Genomic DNA, 14,679 nt, shown 5'->3' with positions numbered 1-14,679 from the left:
CAAGCTGAGCGCTCGGTGAGTACAATAGTAGTCTGATTGACGAGACTTCAGATTTGAGCCATCTACCGAACGGGAGAGTGTATAATATCATCGAGAACTATGTTCAAAAACGAATAAAGCAATACACCATTTATTTATTTACAGAGGGAGTAGTATATTTTTTGTGACATGCATTACTAGATATTACTAGTCAAATACTAAATCCAGACGGACGTGGTTGTACTACTAAATCCAGACGGTGGTGCTAGTACTAGTAGTAGTACTACCAATGTTGTAGTACTGTACTACCCGTTGGTCAAATTATTACGTGATGCTCCTCACAGTGAAGTGAAAGACCCTGCGCCAGAGATGACACCTGAGTGTAGGCACCGTGTTCGGCATACCAAAGTCGGCCTCACCATCTGCAGTCACTATCGTCATGGCTGTAGAGCTAGCCTGCTTACAACTAGCCGTGTTCGACATAATTTCCCGTGCGTAGATGCCCGTGCATTGCATGGAACCCCAAGATTGGGGGTGGACGGCGCCGGCAGTGGCCATCGCGCCAGATTTTTCCATGGCCTTCTAGATGTGGTGGGGAGGAGATAAGGCTGATTGGGAGAGACAAGGAGTTGTTTGAAAATAGGGAACACGTGCAGGCATCTTTTTGCAAAACTGCAGAAGTTTGGTTTGTATGCGTCAGATCTAGATCCGACGCCTATTGGTGAAAGATGGTAGGCACAACATCATCACCAACTCAGGACCTCTTTGATTCGCAGGATTTTGAAAACGCGGGAATAGGACACGGCAATACTACAAGTTTCATACTGATATTACAAATGTTAGGAGTAATGTTGCACCTACGAAGAGGGAATTACTAGGAAGTTTACATAAGAACTTTCGTTACTTTAGGTGGATGCAGCATTGTCGTACAAACTAAAATCCACCGCCCTGACAAGTCACTAATGGGCAAATAAATTTTCGAGTCTCTGGCCACTTGATGTTTCAAAAACAAATTCAGCTTCTGCGGAGACTTTGTCATTTAGGCTTAGACGCTTGCGGTGATCAGCACACCATTCATTGTTGCCCCAGGGAACGCCAAACCTCATTACCTTGAGCACACTTGCCTCCAGAACAAGGAACCTCGCCAATTTAATCTCAGATGTGCTGCCTCAGTCGTCGATCAAATCAATTTCTCTAAGATGGAGACCAAGGCATTCGATGAGATTGTTATAGTGCAACACATTTTTCACTTTTGGGTCTTTTTTTATCTGCAAAAGAAGAGAACATATTTGAGCAGCTGGCTGTATAAGATCGCCGTGTCATCAAGAGGTACCAATTTCATTCGCTCATACGATACGGTTGGCTGGCTAATGACATTTTTTCACTCTCTCTCTCTTTCCTCTCATTTACCTAGGAGCACGTGAAGAGTTTGGGCATTTGTTGCCTTCCACTATGTGGCCGATGCCATATTTCTCAAAAGTATGCCACATAATACGCATCGATGTCAAATCAGAAGATTTTGCCACCGCTCAAGCGATGTGAGAGAGTTGGCACCGCGGTGCACACAGACCCACATGTATAAACAAATCAATCAAACCAACTACACCAGCCTCTCACTCTCCCAAACAAGTGTTTTTTATTGCCTCAGTCCTCTCCCTCTCCCACGCAAGTGTTTTTTTCATTGCGTGAGTTAATTTGGCACCGGAGCAAAGTAGGTGATCCAGATTGGGGCACCAGATGAGCAATGGAGGGGCATCGATGCCAAATGCATCACAAGTGAATTTGTCACGTGTTTTGGCCTACATAGTGGAGGGCCGTTATAGTCCACTTTTGTACTACCTCGTATTTAGTGTAAAATTTTGACCATAGATTTACCTAAGAAAGTGCCAATGCATGTCACAAAAAATTATACCATTTGAAATTATGTTCAAATACGAATCCAACGATATAATTTTTAGTGAAATGCATTAACATTTTGTCAGTTAAATCTATGGTCAAATTATGATACTACAAAATAGGAAGAGTAAACCAGGATGGAGGTAGTACTTGCTCTTAGGGTAACCATAGAGTTACTAGTCTAAGTTACTTGCCACCATGACTAGCCTAGGCTACTATAGTAGTACAACAACAAAACGATGTAGGTGATCATGTGAGAAAAAAATACTAAAAACATTTCTTTCGGTGCAGTGCGTAGATGCAGTTTTGAACACTACACTTGTCATCGTAATTTGGGAAAATTATGAAAAAATTGAGCTACATTGTGATTACCGTTTACTAATAGGAAATAAGTTTCACCTCAATGAGTAGCTTCTCCGTGGACGGAAAGCATGTAAGGAATCCAAAAACTTGATCCAGATTGGGGCCGATAGATTTTACTGCCAAGATCTTCACTGTGCGCATAGACTGGGTCAAGCTTGTGGGAATCATTTTTTCGATGACAGTCATAAATACATCAAGAAGAAATTTAAAAATGTGAATTTCAAGAAGACGACGAAGAAGATGAGTGTTGTACTTGAACGATTACAGATCCAATAAAGAGTTCGGAGAATTTGGCAGACGAGTACACCAACGCTGTCAATTTGGGCGCGTCAATGACCCTGATTTTCGTTGGACCTTCTAGATCAGATACAAGCAATCTCTCAAGGAAAGGCGCATTCTCAATGACCATAACATGGAATAGCTAGAGGGATCTCTTCCCAATTGATGTCTTGTTGCGGGGCCACCAAGACACATAAATCCATCGGAGATTCGTCGAGGCGATGTGGAGGCTAATGAACCCTTGGATCTGCTGAAGACAAATGTACTTGAGCGCAGTACAGCTGCGGAGCAGGTGCTCCATAGCCTTCTTCGAGATGCCAACGTCGAAGAGGTCGAGCTGCTTGAGTTGAGGGAGAAGAACGGCAGGCGCGACATTAATCTGGGGAAGATAGAAGGAGCTGAAGCTGGCGCGGTGCAGCGTTGGCGTGAGGCGGAGCCCAGATGGCGGCAGAGAGCGACATCGTCCAGCTTCAAAGCTGAGCTCCTCGAGCTGATCTAGGGCGGAGGATAAGAACCACTCGTCAAACTTGGCTTGGACCTTGCAGTTGGTACTGAACATGTGGATGTCAAGGCGTGTGGCTGGCCCAGGGTGCGATGAAAGGATCTTGGAGACTGCGGCCATGCATTTTCAATCCCCGTCGCAGAGGCAGCTGTCGACGGTGAGGTTGTGGGGGACGCGGCGCCAGAGGGGGCACCACCGCCGGGAGAGCAGGGTGGTCCGCATGACAGATTTGGTGGGGAGGAGGCCGATGATGACGAGCAGCATGTCGTCGGGGAGGCTGCTGATGAAGTCCAGGCTCGCCGGATGCGGTTTTGGCTCGAGCTGGCTCCGCTTGTTGGCTGCCTCACCGTCCATCTTAGCCGGCGGTGACGCCGGTGTACACGTGTGCTGGTGTGTGTTGTGTGCTGGGTGTGTGCGAGTGCATCCTTCTGTGCATGCCGCCGCGCAGTGGTGAAGTGTGCGCGAGTGCATCCTTCACGCGAAAGAAGTGTGCCCTCAATTTACTAGCGTGCAGGGTGCTACCCCGAGTGGTTTCAACTTTGTTTACTTCACCGCGTGTCAGATGGGCCTCTAGTTTACTTATTTTCACCCACTGCCACATGGGCCAGCACACGAAGATAGAGAACACGAGCTGACAAGGCAGCCTATGGACTGGTTGACTGGTCAACTAAACAATATACGGAGCTATACGCTGACACAGTGACCGTATAATCCCTCGGTATAGAGAGTTCGAGTGAGAGGGGAGGCCCATGAGAGATAGTAGATAGATAGAAAGAGCTACTCCCTCCGTTCGATAATGTAGTGCCTACTTTTTTTAAAGTCAAACTTTTAAAGACCCCTAGCACGTGGCCAAGAGGGGCCTGACAAACAAGGGAGAGAAGTCAAGAGAGACGTACGGAGAAAATGCAGACATGGAGAGGAGAGAGTGTATGTTTGTCATAGAGAGATCCCCTGGAGATCGTGATGGGACTACATGGGTGGGAGATCGAGTGACAAGGTGTGTGCGCGATAGAAGATACCCCGAGAGATATCGAGATAGATGTATGGATGGAAGGAGACAATACGTGTGTTCCTGATGGCTAGTGAGAGATAGTCATACTTAGGGGGAGTGCGTGCGCCTATGATGGAGTGAGGGATTATGGTACTTAGGGGGGTGCGTGTCACATAGAGAGAGAACAAGGGCATAGAGTGTTAGATGGGTCTATGTAGCGCGAGCGAGACATGTGTATGTGTGAACCAGGGAGATATAAAGTTTGAGAGATAGAGGAGCCCCGATAAGGCTGAGTGGTGCGTCGGATAGCTAAGAGGGGGAAAGAGATATTCCATCCGCTCGATAATGCAGTGCATATAAATTTTTTAGAAGTCGAACTTTGGAAACTTTGACCCGGTTTACGCAAATATTTCATATCTACAATACCAAAGATACATCATACGAAACTACATCTCATGATGAATCTAATGATATATGTTTGCCATTCTAGATGTAAATGTTTTTATCCACGTACATGGTCAAACTTTGTGATGTTTGACTTTACAATAAATCTATATGTTATGGACCGAAGAGAGTGCCTAAGTCGAGAGAGATTGAGTGCGTGTGAAGGAGAATGAGTGAGTGTGCAAAAAGAGTATGCGTGTGAAAGAGAAAGGGACAACAAACGATAAATTAGAGAGAGAGTGTGTGTGTTCGTTTCTTATGCAAACATATCATGCATGCATCTGCGAGATAGAAAAGCAAGGTGAGGAGATACACGAAGATAGCTAGTGCGTGATTGTTTGCAACGGAGAGACACACCCCTATAGCACATGTCCAATAGAGGTCTAGCCAACAAGGAACAAAGGTCGAGAGGGACGCATGGAGAAGATGGACGCATGGGGAGGGAGAGAGGGTGTGTTTGTGATAAAGAGATCTCCTCGAGATCGTGAGGGGACTATATGGGTGGGAGATCGAGGGACGAGGTGCGTGTGCGATAGAAAGATGCCCCAAGAGAAATTGAGATAGACCATGCACATGTTTGTTATGGAGACTAAGAATTAGCTAGTCATATACATCTAGGGGGGACTGCGTGTGCCTACAATTGAGTGAGAGACAATCATACTTGGCTAGGCATGAGATTGTGTGTGTGTGCGTGTGACATAGAGAGAGAACGAGGGAGAGAGATAGAGTTTTAGATGGGTCTATCGAGTGCGAGTGAGATATGCATGTGTATGTGTGGCCCAGGGAGATGGAGAGTTTGAGAGAGAGATGGAAGAGCTCCGAGACGGCAGAGTGGTGCGTGAGAGAGTTACGGGCAACGAGCCAGGGAATTTGTGTGTGTATGATGAGTGCGCCCAAGATATTTAGCTTGGACTAGAGAATCATACATAGTGTGTGAGAGAGACCTATACATGGAGTATATATGCATGCGAACTAGAAAGACCCCCCACACACACGAAGAGAGAGAGAGAGGGAGAGAGAGAGAGAGAGGGAGGGAGAGGGACCAACAAGGTTTGTGTGTTGGATGCGTGCCATATAATTGAAGATTGTCGGCGAGAGAGAGAGCAGGAGTCCGAGAGAGGGGGAGGTCGCGTTTTATGCATCAAAGACTGATATAAACCATGTTTCGAAATAAACTTGCATTCAAATATTTAAATTGGAGAACATGTTGTCTTCAATCCGCACATGAATGGAGATATGCGTATCAAACAAGTTCATTAATTTGACTTTCAACATGTTCATGGAGTACTATAATATGGTACAACATGCTACTCGATTGAGGTGTTCAATTTTGGATTTAGTTCACTATTTTGACCTGGTGAACGAGCTATTTCATTGTATCGAGATATTTCATTTTGGTTTTGATTCCCGTTTTTGAGTTGGTCAACTATTTGTCCTATAGTAAATCGTTAGCAACGAGCATGTAAAAACACATTACTCCTGAGCATCATCTCTCCATCTAAAAAAAGTGGCAAGCTAATATTTCAAAATTTGATTCGAATCGACTTGGTAAGGTAGACGTGGATGCTCGCTCTCCCAAAATTTGAATGAACCGTTAAACACCCTCTACTTGGTGGGATTCGCCCGAGCAAATAAACGGGAGACGCAAAATTACCGGCCTATGTGGGACACGCATCAATTGGCCCGTTGTACATCGAGGGTAGGTTCGTAACTTCATCCAAGCGCACCTTCTCATCGGCCGAAATGACATGTGCCGAATAGTTCATAAACCATGGGCGGCAAAACACCCTCTTCTCACCCGAAATCGCTCGCGCCGACTATTTCAACACGCCCTCCTCGCCCGAAATAGCTCGCACCCACTATTTCAAAACACGCCCTCCTCGCCCAAAATCGCTCGCGCCCACTGTCGGTGTCAAAACCGGCAAATCTCGGGTAGGGGGTCCCGAACTGTGCGTATGAGGATCGAAGGTAACACAAGACAGGGACACGATGCTTACCCAGGTTCGGGCCATGTTAATGGAGGTAATACCCTACTTCTTGCTTGATTATCTTGGATGAATATGGGGTTACAAGAGTTGATCTACCTCGAGATCGTAATGGCTAAACCCTAGATGTCTAGCCTATATGATTATGATTGTCCCTCTACGGACTAAACCCTCTGGTTTATACACACACCGGAGGGGGCTAGGGTTGTACAGAGTCGGTTTACAGAGAGAGGAATATTCATATCCAAACGCCAAGCTTGCCTTCCACGCAAAGGAGAGTCCCATCCGGACACGGGAGGAAGTCTTCTGTCTTGTATCTTCATGGCCCATTAGTCCGGCCCACGTCACACAGCCCGGACGCCCGAGGACCCCATTAATCCAGGACTCCCTCAGTAGCCCCTGAACCAGGCTTCAATGACGATGTGTCCGGCGCGCAGATTGTCTTCGGCATTGCAAGGTGGGTTCTTCCTCCGAATACTTCAAAGAAGTCCTCGGACACAGAAAACGTGTCCGGCTCTGCGAAACCACATACAACCATAAAAGGATACAATATTTAACAAGTCCCATCTATTGACAACTTTGGGTGGCGCGACATTACGTCCCCTGCCTGGTTATTATTTCGAACCGTCTTTCAGCCTCTCGCTCTATGTTACGAGACGCGGTCTTTATTGGCACATCTTGTCAAAGCAGAGATTGTGCCCCCTTATCACGGGATTCCTATTAATATGGGCGTGGGTAATCCAACCGTGTCGTTTGCACGATCCCTTGGGAATGGGCGAGCTTTAAGGACCATGAGGAGGCGTTTGATATTCCACGCCTTTATAAAGGGGTAAAGACCCATCTTTCTCCCCACGCCTATCCCTTCCCAGCCTTTCCAGCCTTAAGCTCCCGCGCCCAGGTCTCGATTTCTTTCATTGCTACCAAGCCTTCTAGTTATGTCTGGATCCAACTCCCAAGGCAGGTGGATGGCCTCCTCAGTCACCGAGGAAGATATCGCGAAGCTCCGGGAGGCGAGGTACCTGACTGCAGAAATCCCCCACAGGCTCCCTGTCAAGGGGCAGGTTATCCCAGCACCAAAATCCGGCAAGAGGGTTGTATTCATCTCTCACTTCCTCCGCGGGCTAGGGTTTGCTCTCCACCCCTTCGTTCATGGCCTTATATTCTATTATGGGCTAGATTTTCACGATCTAGCTCCAGACTCTTTTCTTCACATCTCAGTGTTTATCGTCATGTGTGAGGCTTTTCTCCGCATCCCTCCACACTTCGGCCTATGGCTCAAGACCTTCAATGTGAAGCCGAAGATAGTCGACGGGGAGCAGGCAGAGTGCGGTGGTGCCATGGTGAGCAAGCTTGCCAACACTATCTGGCCAAAAGGCACCTTCACGAAAACCTCCAACTTATGGCAGCGGGAGTGGTTCTATATCACTGAACCCCGCGGTACCAAATGGGAGGCCACACCGGCGTTCCAATCTGGCTCTCCACTGCAACTCGCATCGTGGATTAATAAAGGGCTAGACTGGGGATCAACTGACGACGTGCAGACGCTGCAAAGTCGTATCCAGAGCATCCTCGACAAGAACACCGGCCTCATTAACGTGATCCAGGTGATGCTAGTCTGCCGGATCCTCCCGTGCCAGCGACAGCCTCTACGCATGTGGGAGTTCAATCTGGAAGGACCGCGGACCCTTCAGCAATTCTTTGGCACAACGCACAGAGGGATGTGGAAACTATTCTTCAAGACTCGAAAGTAGTGGCCGGACACATCCAAGGACATCGGCCTCGACTGCAACCATCCGGATACCTCGGTAAGCACCCAACTTCTGAATGCAACTCGGTTGATTATCTCATAACGCTGTACTGAGGAACCTATCTTCAACCAGGGCTGGATAAAGAAGGCGGAATGAATTAGGTGTCCGGCTCCACTTCCCAAAGACTCAGCTAATCCTGTGTTAATTAGGATGCTGGCCCCGGCACCATATCAAATGCCGGCGTAGGAGGACAAGAAGAAGAGCAAAAGGGCTGAAGGTGGCCTCCGCTCTAAAGGTATACTGGACGCTACGTCCGGGGAGACTGAAGCTCCCTCTTCTGAAGATGAAGACGAAGGGGAAGGAGAAGGTGATATTCCTTCTCCCCACGGAAAGAAAAGGACTGCCTCCGAAGACTTGGAGGTGGAGGCGCCCAAGAGAGGGAAGATATCCCTGTCAGATGGTTCGAGTGCGGAAGCCGATGTTGACGAAGAGCTCCTCTCTAGGGACAAGCCCCTTGCCGAATCGTAAGTGAACAAGGATGCTCTAGACGTGTCCCGTTCTTTTCGGTTTGGCAGGGTAACATTTAAACTATATGTTTGCAGTCCGGCCCGCTATCTACCTCAACAGTGCTCCTCATTGGGGGACTTGCCTCCGGAGATGATGGAAAGCGAGATGCCACCACAATCTTTCTCGCCCCTAAGGGCGGACGACTTAGAGGTGTCGTCCCGGAGGATCTCCCCTGACCATCTAGCGGCGCGGGGGACAACGAAGACGGTGCCCGAAGGTGATACTTCGACCGTCAAGGATCCAGGGGAGGGAGCCCCCACGGGGACCAATAATGAGGGCCCCGAACTATCTGGTGTACATCAAAAGATGACTCTATGGTCAAGTAAGTGTGCCCCTCTGAAGGGAGTCTGTACTCCCGCAGCTGCCTCCAGGAATCCGGAGGTGCCGGATACACTGATGTACACATTGCAAAGCGCATCCATCTCAGAGGAACATCGTACCATAATGGGTACAATAGGTTAGAGGATTCTGTCTGCGAGAAGCGGATTGAATGAAGCCTTTACAGGCCTGCTGAGAGGCTTCGAGGTATGCAATGTAATATCTTTAACTGCTCTTTACATGCAAGAATGTGCCTGTGTATAGATAGTAGCCCCTGAGACTCTGGTCGGTCCACAGGGAGGCGATCAGAGGATCAAAAATATATGCTCACGAAGTAACATAATTAATTTGAAAACAGGCTGTTATGTCAACGACGACTGCCCAAGCTGCGGAAGTTGCAGATTTAAAGCATAAACTTGAGTTAGCTGATGAGGACATTACTCTTATTAGCAGGCGGCTCGACGAGGCACAAGGTATGTTTTTGGGACAGCCCGCTTATGCATGTATAATAGTATGAGCATGAAGCTAAATATTATACACTGTGACATGCTAAACTGTAGACGGTGCTACCGCGGTTGAGACCCTTCGGGCCGAGCTTGCCCGGGCCAAGGAGCAGGCCAGAGTGAGTGAGGCAGCTGCTGATTTAAAGGCCGAACAGGCCACTCAGCGCCAGTGCGAGGAGAGAATATCTACCATGGAGCGAGAGCTAAAGGATGCCACTAGCAAATGCAAATCACTCGAGGAGGATAACAAAGCCAAGGCAGCCAAACTCGACAAGGCCTTACTAGAGGCGAAAGAAGCACGGTCCGAGTCTAGAGTGGCTCGGGAGGAGATCTGGCAAGCTGGGGAGATAGCGGCTGGTAAGCCCTTTCTTTTACAAACTAAGTTCGGCGACCCGAAGTATGCTATGCTTAATCAATTGTGGAGTTCTCCAGACGCGTTCTTGGACCTGTCGAAGAGTCTCCAACGCGACGCAGTTCTCCAAGCACAGGTAGGACGTGCTGTGGAGAAGCTTTTCTGGTCACAATTCAATATGCCACGGCGTCTGGCATTGTTGAATGAACAGTTGGCCCAATGGGACGAGCTCCACAAGATGTCTAGAGCTGCCATGAAGGACGTCGGAGCCCGGCTATGGCCGGCTGAACCCATCCCGAACAGCTATTTCGGTTTGGTGCAGCGACTTGTCGATGCAGTGCTGCGTATCGACGCCGTCAAGCGGTCGGCGTGCATAGAAGGTGCCCGGATGGCCTTCGTTCGCGTCAAGATGTACTGGGCAAAGATGAAGGCTGCCGATGTTGCAACTAAGGGCCCGTCCGGAGGCAAGGACCATCGCACGCCGGAGCACTATTTGGAGGACGTCCTAGAGGGCGCCCGCTTGATAGAGGGTCAGTGCTTGAAGGACATTATGTTCGAATAAGTGTACCGGAATTGTGAGAACAATATTATGATACATTAAGGTTGTGTTATATGTATGCCTTTGTCTGAAAGTTATTTCCTCCTGTGTGGCCATTTTTATAATCTGAAAGTTTGCCAGTCGTCGGCTTTAGCCCCCTCGCATACAATACGGGGGTGTTCGGAATAGCACCTGATCACACTTGACCCAACGTCTTGGTCCGTAAAGGAGGTGTCAGTGCGGCGAACTAGGCAATCGGACTATAGGGCTTTAACACTTTCACTTAGCCATAGGAGTTTGACGGTGGGACTACGAAGTAGCCCCTGGTATGTACGCGGTTATCCGAATATGGTTGCGTTACATAAGCGACCCGAAAACGGTCCTTCGTGTTATACGGAAGAAATCGCAAAAGATTCTAATAAGTCGCCGAGTGGTTGACCAGCTCTCGCCGCATCATGACAATCAGTTTTCGGCTTTCTCTACTGAGGTGTTTAACCAAGTGAACCGGAAACACAATCACAGTAATTCTCCCTTTACTACCCTAGCCGATAAGACGGAACGTAAGGTAGTAAGCACAGGAGCCGGGCAACCCAACTATTGACCCAAGACATGATTCGGAGCTGATGCATATAATGCCAAACTCATGACGCCAAAGTATGCTGTAGAGCTGTTCAGACTTTTCGGCAACCGATGTGTTGCCATATCAAGCCCCTGGCAATTAGTGCCGAGGTGTATGCGTGAAACGCCCGAAGAAGCAAAATATAGTTCTATGAGGAAAAGCAAGTACTGAAGACGGATTATGTTCACTGGGATCTGATTGATACATTGAACGTAATCTTATAGATTATAACACCACCACCCTGGACATTTTACATGCTAGGGGTCGAAGGCTGAGAAAAAGGGCTCTATACAGGTTTTAAATAGAGTGTTTGGTCTACCAAAAATCTTTTGGACCTCCTGTCGCACGTCTGCGCTGCCTTTGCCTCGGCGAAAAGGATTCCTTAAAAGGAGCAATCTTTGGTTATTCGGACGAAACCGGGCTCCGAAAGAGTCCTTGTAGGTCTGTAGGATGAACAGGTTTTGAATCACCTGTGGCAAAAGATAAGAAATAGTTAAAAAAGAGAAGAAGGCTGTAGGAGGGCAAACCGTATTGTAGGCCTGTCCGTATGTGCCTCCGCCGATGATCAAGGTATTTTAAGTGCATAATTATGCATGCGCGATACGAACTTCACGGGTATATGTGGCGAACGATGGAGGTGGAACTGCTAATCCTGCTCTAAGATTAACCGGTCCTACGTAGTAGAGGCTGGTGGCTTAATGGCCGATGGGGTATGCGGCTTGATGGGGCCGCTTTGTATTTCGGCTACGATGGCCGTGGTATGCTCCTCGGTAAGGAGGGAGCGTTCTGTGTTTCCGTTCATCGTGATGACACCGTGTGGACCGGGCATCTTAAGCTTTAGATAGGCGTAGTGTGGGACCACATTTAAACGAGCAAAAGCGGTCCGTCCGAGCAGTGCATGGTAGCCACTGCGAAACGGGACAATATTGAAGATCAAGTATTCGCATAAAAAGTTGTCCGGCGAACCGAAGACGACTTCCAATGTGATAGAGCCCGTGCAGTGAGCGTCAACGCCGGGTATTGCTCCCTTGAAGGTAGTTGTGGTGGGCTCGATCCTTGAGGGATCGATGCCCATCTTGCGGACAGTGTCTTGGTAGAGTAAATTAAGACTACTGCCCCCATCCATAAGGACCCACATGAGATGGAATCCATTAATAATTGAATCAAGGACCAAAGCTGCCGAACCCCCGTGATGGATACTAGTGGGGTGGTCCTTGCGATCAAAAGTGATCGAGCAGGCCACCCATGTGTTAAATTCTAGGGCGGCCGGCTTTATGGCGTAGACGTCTCGTAGTGTGCACTTGCGCTCCCTTGTAGGGATATGCGTCACATATATCATGTTTACTGTTTTTTACCTCGGGGGGAAATTTCTTCTGTCCCCCTGTGTTCGGTTGGTGATTCTCTTCGTCTTCGCTGTCACTGGGCGGCCCCTTCCCTTTGTGTTCGGTATTGAGCTTGCCGGCTTGTTTGAAAACCCAGCAATTTCTGTTGGTATGGTTGGCGGGTTTGTCAGGGCTGCCATGAATCTGACAGGGCCGATCCAGTATCTTGTCTAAACTGGATGGACCATCTCTATTTGCCTTGAATGGCTTCTTCCATTGACCGCCATGTCTTGGGTTCCTGCATTATTGTTTTGATGCTTGTTTTTATTGCGTCGTGGCTTGCCATTGCCGTCCCTAGCTTCGGAGGTGCCAGGATCGCTGGTGCTATTGCTTCTACGAGCAAGCCAGCTATCTTCTCCCGTGCAAAAGCGGGTCATCAGTGCAGTAAGAGATGCCATGGACTTAGGTTTTTCTTGGCCGAGGTGACGGGCAAGCCATTCATCTCAGACGCTATGTTTAAAGGCCGTGAGGGCTTCGGTGTCCGGACAGTCGACAATTTGGTTCTTTTTAATTAGGAACATGGTCCAGAGTTTCCTGGCTGACTCTCCGGGCTGCTGGATGATGTGACGTAGGTCATCGGTGTCCGGAGGCCGGACATATGTACCTTGGAAGTTGTCGTGAAAGGCGTATTCCAAGTCTTCCCAGTTGCCAATGGAGTTCTCTGGGAGGCTGTTTAGCCAGTGCCGGGCTGGTCCCTTTAATTTTAGTGGGATGTACTTAATGACATGGAGATCATCGCCGCAGGCCATGTGGATATGGAGAAGAAAATCCTCAATCCATACTGCGGGGTCAGTTGTTCCATCATATGATTCGATATTCATAGGTTTAAACTCTCGTGGGAATTCATGCTCCATTACTTCCTCGGTGAAGCATAGGGGGTGTGCGGCGCCTCTATGACGGGCGGCATTGCGACGGAGTTCGGCCGACGTTCCTATGCGGTGTTCACCCCGAGTGAGGTTGTGTAGATCACGTCGGGCCTGATAGCCCTCCTGTCGTGTTGGGGCACGTTCCCTTGACCCGTATATTGATCTGGCTAGGCCTGCCCTAGTGTCCAGGTCATGTCGTAGGTCGTAGGTGTAATCCCGGGCCGCTGTCTCCCTGCCTTTACGGCAGGGTAATGCGGGCTGGTGTTCGGCGTGGGTAGCCGTTCTATCTCGGCCATGCGGTGGCCGGTCGGCCACGTTACGCACTGATGGTACGGGCTCCAGCGCCTCGTCGTCGAATTGAGGTAGCAGCTTACGCTTCAGGTAACTCTTGGTTGGGGCCTGAGACCGTATTCCTGGGCTGCCAGGACGTTAATCCATCTGTCCTTGAGCGTATCTTGTTCGGCTTGAAGACGTTGCTGCTTCCGTTTCAAGCTCCTCGCGGTTGCGATGAGCTGTTGCTTAAAGCATTCTTGATCGAGGGGTTCCTCTGGCATGATGAAGTCTTCATCGCCGAGGCTTATTTCATCTTCGGAGGGTGGCATATAGTTGCTGTCCGCCGAGTCCTCACTTCCGACTGGCTCATCGGGGTTACCCTGCCCCTCCTTCCTATCATCATGTTCGGATGTTGGTTCGATGGGGGCGTCTGGGTATTCGGCATTCTCCGGAGTGTTATCGTCTTCATTGCCGCTATTGCTTTCTTTGTCGCGGCGTGATTTTGAACGACGCCGCTGATGCCGTCGTTTTGGTGGTTTATTAGTGTTATTGTCCTTTATTGGATTCTTACAGCCTTCATCGCCATCCTCTTTTGGCGTATGCACCATGTATACGTCGTATGCGGAGGTGCCCACCCAGCGTCCGGTATACGGTGGGTTTTGGCTTTGTTCGTCTCCGGCATCATCGTCCATACCGTCGATGTCTTCGGAGCCATAATCGAGCCTGTCGGTTAAGTCCTCGACAGTGGCTAGGAAGTGGGTGGTGGCTGGGGCATAGAATTCCCCGCTCCCAGCCCCTGATTCGGGCTGGGCGTAGTTCGGACATTGCCCCTCTATAATGACGAGGGATCGCATTAAGTCTAGAGCCTCGCTTAAAGGTGAGGTTTGGCCAAGGAGAAAAGAGTCCGTGGAGTACGGCAGGAAGAAAACTTCTTGGCCGAGCTCACACGATGCTGACTCCGAGGGTTCGGAGCCAGTGTTCGGAGAAGAGTCCGGCTTCATGATGATTGCCAGTGGCGCTGCTTCCTCCGGCTCTCCCGTATTAGGCTTGATAGCCGTAGAGAGTCCGACGGGC

This window comes from Aegilops tauschii, chromosome 5 (assembly GCF_002575655.3).
Source record: "Aegilops tauschii subsp. strangulata cultivar AL8/78 chromosome 5, Aet v6.0, whole genome shotgun sequence".
NCBI classification, from domain to species: Eukaryota; Viridiplantae; Streptophyta; class Magnoliopsida; order Poales; family Poaceae; genus Aegilops; species Aegilops tauschii.
Note: the sequence above shows the minus strand (reverse complement) of the source record.